Consider the following 7,068-nt stretch of genomic DNA (forward strand, 5'->3'; position numbering starts at 1 on the left):
GAGCACGTGGCTCGGATATAAACCTCCTGGTCGATCCGGGGGCTTTCGCCATCGAGCCCGTGGCTCGGATATAAACCTCCCCGGGGTTTCGCCGAGCCCGTGGCTCGATATAAACCTCCTACCGAACGGCTCGGGGTTCGCCTCGAGTGGCTCGGATATAAACCTCCGGCGAACGGCTCGGGGGCCTTCGTGCCCTGGCTCGGATATAAACCTCCCTACCGATCGGCTCGGGGCCTTCGTGCGTCGAGCGCTTGGCTCGCCGATCGGCACGGGGTCGCCATCGAGCCCGTGGCTCGGATATAAACCTCCCGGCCGATCGCTCGGGGTTCGCCATCGAGCCCGTGGCTCGATATAAACCTCCTCCGATCGGCCGGGGTTCGTCATCGAGCACGTGGCTCGATATAAACCTACCGATCGGCCGGGGTTCGCCATCGAGCCCGTGGCTCGGATATAAACCTCCTACCGAACGGCTTTGGGGCCGAGCCCGTGGCTCGGATATAAACCTCCTACCGAACGGCTCGGGGCCTTCGCCTTCGAGTGGCTCGATATAAACCTCCTACCGAAGGGGCCGTTATCGAGCCCGTGGCTGATATAAACCTCCCTACCGATCGGCTCGGGGGTCTTCGCCATCGAGCCCGTGGCTCGGATATAAACCTCCTAGTCGGCTCGGGGTTCGCCATCGAGCCCGTGGCTCGGATATAAACCTCCTACCGAACGGCTCGGGGCTCGCCATCGAGCCCGTGGCTCGGATATAAACCTCCTACCGATCGGCCGGGGCCTTCGTCATCGAGCACGTGGCTCGGATATAAACCTCTCGGCCGGGGGCTTTGGGCCGAGCCCGTGGCTCGATATAATCCTCCCGGCCGAACGGCTCGGGGGTCTTCGTCTTCGAGCCTGTGGGTCGGATATAAACCTCCCGGCCGAACGGCTCGGGGGCCTTCGTCTTCGAGCCCATGGCTCGGATATAAACCTCCCGGCCGAACGGCTCGGGGGCCTTCGTCTTCGAGCCCATGGCTCGGATATAAACCTCCCGGCCGAACGGCTCGGGGGCCTTCGGCTCGAAGAACTACTACAAATCACATAACTAACCGAGAACAGATAACGGAAAGTGTGAGATCTCGGAAAATTTAAATAAATAGGGTTATTGCAGAAATAGCCTTATAAAATTTTTCCGGAATTTTTAGAAATTTTCTGGGAATTTTTCGGAGCTCGTACGACGGGTTTTGCGGGGATTAGTTTCGGGTACGGATAAAGCCGAGTTGAGATACCCGTTTAAATGAGGAAATGGTTATTTATATAATTCCTTTTTCCTTATTTCTTTTCCCCCAAAACCGCCGATCCCTACTTGCCTTCCCCGATCTCCCCTCTTCCTCTTCCTCTCTCTGATCTCCCTCGCAGACGAGCGGCGCCGACAGGAGCGAGGCTCTAGCTCCGGTGACCTTCCTCTACCGCCGTCGACACCCTAAGGTCAGATCCGATCGATGCTTCTCCTTTCCAGACTGTAATCGGCCGAGGAGTTGCGGTTCGGCGGATCTTGCGGTAGATGGCCGAAGATGCTGCGGCTAGGGCACGGTGAAGGGCCAAATCTCGCGTCTCATTCCACCGAAGCTTGGAGTGATGCCCTAGTTTGGATTTGTGCCACTCGATTTGCCGGCGTGGGTAAGCTAGCCCTAACGGAATCTTCCTGTTCTATGGTTTGTGCCCTAGATCGAGTCTTCTTTCCCGATTCTTGCTGATTGCCTCCCTAATTGTTGGCGATCCTAGGTCAGGTCTTGGATTCCCTTGTTGATTGTTGATTTGAGGATCGGAGGAATCTTTGGTACGTTGCTTCACAGATTCGATCGGGTTGTGCGACATCTTCTGGAGACTTGAGGTAAGACTTCATTTGGAAATTTGAGGGGGATCAAGGAGGATCTTGTAATCGGTTTTCCTTTAATCAGATCATGGACTTCTTCATGGTTGCCGATTGAAGTCTCAGATTGGAGGTAAGATTTGGTTCCGGAATTAGGTTATTGTTTAACTGGTGATGTTTATTCCTTGATCTGATCCGTGATCTCACCTTGAACCGAATAGTATACTGGAATCTAGCAGAGATATGCTTGCTCTGTGGTGATTCTATGGTTCAGCAAATTTCCTTGTTGCCAGCAGCAAGTTTGATCCGAACAGAGGAGTTGATTCCAGTAGGTTGTTCTGTTCTGTGGTGTGTTCCTGTTTCGGCAGCAACCCCATTCCAAAAGCTCGATCGAGGTAAGGTGTAGGGATTTTGATACATGCGGATTATGGTTGTATTACTTGATCGTGTGTAGAATTGAATTAGGTTATGTGTAGATTTAGATATGATTTGGATTACATGATTACTAGATGGTTAGTGATTAGGTTTAGATTTATTTGTTTATATTGATCTAATGGAATGATTAGGGTTAAGGTAATTAACCCTAGTCAATCATTGGATTTTTAATCTAATTGGTAATTAGAGATTAGGTAACTAATCCTAATTAACCATTAGATTTAATTATGTAGATTGAGGTTGTGATTAGGGCTTTGCCCTAATTTAGGTTTAGGGATTTTATTTAGCTATTCATTTGGATTTAGCTAAATAAAATATATATATATTGTTTGTTGACACAGGACTCTGATTCGAGACGGGCGTCTCGACCTTGGATCGCTTGGTTGTACCTTTTATTTGAGGCGGGTACCCTCTGACTTATCTTTTGATAATGTCTTATGATATGTGTAGCTTATATATACTTACTAGTGGTAGATAGTAGATTATTCTCTCTCTTGGGCTTAGCTAGTTGATACCTATCACATGCTTCATCTGCTAGTTGCTTTACTTCAGGATTGGATAGTTTATCTCTTGCCATGTGTATATATGTTCATAGAGATGCATATCTATAGTGCTCTACTCTACTGGATTAGTTGCTTTACATGTGTGATGCATGCTCTCGGATTCGTGTACTTAGGTTTTGTTACCTAGCCCAGGGTATGATTTATTTCTTTCTAGTGCATTTTATATTAAGGTGTATACTGTCTATATCCACATGTTTAGTGTCATGCACCATCTTACATTATTACATGCTGACGATGGTCAGCTCCATTATTGTTGAGTGTATCGCCAGTTACATGATCTGCACACACAATTACTCATGAGTTAGTGGTACATCAGGCAGGGTGTGTGCAGTCTGCTCTATCAGGGCTCCATTGGTCCACTCCTGGGTAGCGATGACTGCAATGTGTAGTGGGCAAGGATCCCTCCCCTATGATACAGGGAGATGAGAGCTTAGGCTCCCCCATTATGTTTGAGGTAGGAGGATAGGTGTACTCCGACAAGATCTTGTCCACTCGGTAACTCAGTAGCAGTGATGACAGAGTGCACAATTGTCATAGCCCTACCCACTCAGTCTCACCATCGCATGTGAGATGGCTGACTGGTGTCAGGGCTGACACATGTCATGTTTGCACCATATGCATAGATTGCATTTATTGTTTGTGACTGCTGTATTTTGGATGCTGCATTTGTTTTTTGGTTGCATATGTTTAACATGAATATAAGTGACATTTTGTATCTAGTCTGATGACCCTTATATTCAGATAGGAGGTCCTGGTGAGTACAGTTTTTTTTCAGCCTTTTCAGTTTGCATTTCCTACTTTTGTTCAGAAAACTATACCGCATGATGATTCTTGGTAGTTATATATTATTATGCATGTATATTGGATTCCTTTGAGTTCGTTGAACTCACCCATTTTATTCCCATTTCAGGTTGAAGCCGTCGGAGATTGATCTGTTAGCCCCGTTATCGCGAGGATTTTCTTTGGATTATATTTTGCTTTCTGTTTATATTGTATTGTGTTGTATTTTGGACTTGTTCGGGTTTGCTACCCTTGTTTTTGTATGGTTGTATTTCAGTTACTGGTGGTTTTGTTTTCTTAGTTGTATTTGGTATGTACATATCGTATAGCAGAGCTAAGGTTAGATATATTTTCGTATTCTTTTGGATTATATGATAATAGTGGTTGTTTTATTATAATTGCGTGGTGGTTTTATTGGTATATGATATATATTATAGTGTTGGTTCATGTGTGGCCCTGAGGGAGATCTTGTCGAAATTTCTTCGGACGAGGACTACAGGGCGTGAAAGAGCGACCTAGGTTATGAGGATAGCAGAATTCTCCCGCCGTCCATCTTCACGTTCGGATCAGCGTTCCCCGCAGGCGCCATTTCGATCTGTCGAAGCGAGAAGACGAACCGGGCGTGATGTCGGAAGGTTGATCGCATCCCCACGGTGGATGATCGTCCGCTACGCCGGCCGAGTCGGAGTCCTCCTCCGGTCAACTGTACCTGTATCCATCGACCGGGTTGCCCCGGCCTCTGGTACCTCGGTGCTCGAGGCGAATTCCACAAATATATGAGTATCCAGATAATAATATAAGAGTGCAACAAATGCAAGAAGAACGAGCAGGATGACGTACCCTGGCCCAGGGGGGCGCCCTCGGATGGATCGGTGAGCTGGTCAAGATGCGGGTCGAGTCGTCGTGACCCTGGCGAATAGATAGATGTCCACCAGCTGAGCAGCTGAATCCGATGGCTCGGAGTTGAATGTGATACGACTCCGCAAGACGGCGCGCGGTCTGACCGCATCATCGGCTCACAGGCCGGACTAGGGGCACGATGGCCGGAATACAATAATGGCCCGAAGACCGAATACTCTATCGGCTCGCAAGCCGAATATACAAATAGAATGATACCAGAGCACTTGGACGGCGGCTGCCGGGAAGGCATGGAGTATACACTCTAACAAGGACGATGTCCGGCGAGTGGTGGTCGGCGAAGGCGGTGATGTCGCTGGCGTACAGCGGGAAGGGGAGGCACCAGCGGCCTACCGGAGGTGCCAGCGGTCGCTGGAGGAGGCATCAGTGCTCGTTGGGGGCGACAGCGTGCGCTGATGGCGGATCCTGCCGGCTGTGGTGCATGGAGGCGGCTACAGCGCATGTAGGCGGCTACAACACATGGAGGAGGAGACCCCTCTCGCCTGTGCGAGGCTGGCAGCAGCCAAAAAAACGCCCTCCTTGCTGTTGGATACACCGCCGGAAAAGGAGGCAGCGCTGGACGCCGGAAGAGAAGGCGGTGCTGGACGCTATACGCGACGGCGATACTGTTTCGGAGACCGGAGGGCAAGGGGTAGAAGAGAGGAGCAGCCGACGACCAGCTCCGGTGCCGACGAGGGAGGAGGAAGAAGGTTGGCTGCCCCCTCTGTTTTTTCCTAGAGGCAGCGGAAAACGCCCCCCCACCACTTTTCACGAACCGGCTCCTAAAACCCTCCCCCTTCCAAATGACGCCTCTGCCCCCTCTTTTCTCCCTAATCCCTTCTATGCCCTCACCTATCATCCGGATCAATCCCACAACCCAATTTGTACCTTAATTCAAAACAATTAATCCATAATTAAATTATTCATCCTTTAGACTAATCAATATCAACTAACTATCCATAACAATAGTTAAAATAGATTCAATGATCCCAACAGCTACACTATACAATTTAAATTTACATTCATGAATGAACCAAACTACAACTTACCCAAATTCAAGTGAGTTGCTGATAGCTCACAATTGAAAGAATCCATGACTGAAAACGTGTAGCCCAATCTGTGCATCATCCTTAACAGGAATGGTCAGAACTATAAAGGGTTGGACAACCAATTAAGCTCAATGTTCCAATACAAAACATGAAATCAAATCTTGTTGATCCATTTTATTGCAAGACTCACACCAAATACTCTGTAGTGCACTCACGGCTGAAGAAGACTTGAAAACTTGGGGTATACAGAGGTTACAACTGGTTGACGCCTGTGGCAGTGATCCAATTCCGATAAAGAAAATAGTGCAGTGGTGGCATGTGCAAAGCCGCACAGCAACACTAAGGCATAGCCAGTGTCGTGCTCAGGCCCGAAAAGGATAGGGAGAGGACACAACGGATGATTTCCTAAGATCTCGTGAGGAAGAAATCAGCTGAGATCAAATGAATCTGCAGTGTCAGCAGCACGCGATCCGTGGTGAACTCTGGTGTGGTCAGCAACATCGGCCAAATCGGGCAGCACAGACATAAGGAAAGATGAGGGGTCAGCAGTGGTTGTGGCGTCACCGATCTCACCTCACACGAAGGGGTGACAGTGTTGGGTGGCACTCCAGTACCAACGGTGGTGGATCAGGAGAGGGGAAGAGAGGTTGGCATGGCTCAAATCTCCCCCTCCCTCGACCAAGAGACTACCCACGCAGATGTGACGACTCAGGAGGAGGAACGATCGTCAAACAAACTCGATCGATGGAGGAGAAGGGATGCTCAACCGACGGAGGATCGAACGACATCAGTGCAATCAGTTCCCTTGTGGCATCGGTGTCGGGGAAGAAAGTATCAGGAAGAAATGTGATGCGCAAAGGAAAGAAATCGGGAGTCTTAAATACTTAGGATTTAATTAACTTAATCCTAGGTTATTTCCTAATCAACTCCCACTTATTGGATAATTCAAACAGGCTTTCTCCTACCCCGATATGTCCATCCTCCCAAACGTGTCATACGGACTCCATTTAAATCTCCAAAAAAATTATAAAAATTTACAAAAAATCTAATAAGATTATTTATCCAATAATACTTATTATTAAATTTGTCATATCTTATAGTAGGTGAGGACGCGTTTCCCGAAGAGAAAATAGTAGACATTAATTCGACCTATGCTTTTTGAAAAATTCAAAAGTTAGAATCAGACAGTCTGAAGACTATCAATCACTTATGTTATTCATATTTTATTGTGCTAACTTTGTTTTGCAGAGTATACTTTATTTGTAGACTAATATGCCTTATAGGGAGAGAGTTGTACAAGGAAAAACTTGGATGAATAGTATCTGAGGCGCCTCTGATGCTGTTGGAGGTGCCTCGGGTGCCTTAGTTGAAGGCCTCACGCAGCAAGGCGCGAAGGCACCTTTAAGGAGCTTGAAGGCTCCTTGGATGCTGGATGGAAAGCGTCTTCCATGGAGTTTGAAGGCACCTTCGAACAGATGAAGTTCGTAGAAAG

General features: G+C 47.9%; 1 long non-coding RNA gene across 2 annotated transcripts; it reads left to right on the top strand.

Moving 5' to 3' along the window:
• The first annotated feature begins 1,310 nt into the window (after positions 1-1,310).
• On the top strand, positions 1,311-2,689 carry LOC121983330. 2 transcript variants are annotated; one of them, XR_006112459.1, is made up of 5 exons: positions 1,311-1,659; positions 1,770-1,873; positions 1,941-1,985; positions 2,074-2,247; positions 2,629-2,689. It is a non-coding gene; the product is annotated as an uncharacterized LOC121983330 (long non-coding RNA). The 2 variants fall into 2 exon arrangements; XR_006112458.1 differs by having other exon boundaries at positions 1,312-1,659; positions 1,765-1,873.
• Positions 2,690-7,068: the final 4,379 nt, after the last annotated feature.

The sequence above is a fragment of the Zingiber officinale genome, chromosome 5A (assembly GCF_018446385.1).
Source record: "Zingiber officinale cultivar Zhangliang chromosome 5A, Zo_v1.1, whole genome shotgun sequence".
In the NCBI taxonomy this organism is placed as follows: domain Eukaryota; kingdom Viridiplantae; phylum Streptophyta; class Magnoliopsida; order Zingiberales; family Zingiberaceae; genus Zingiber; species Zingiber officinale.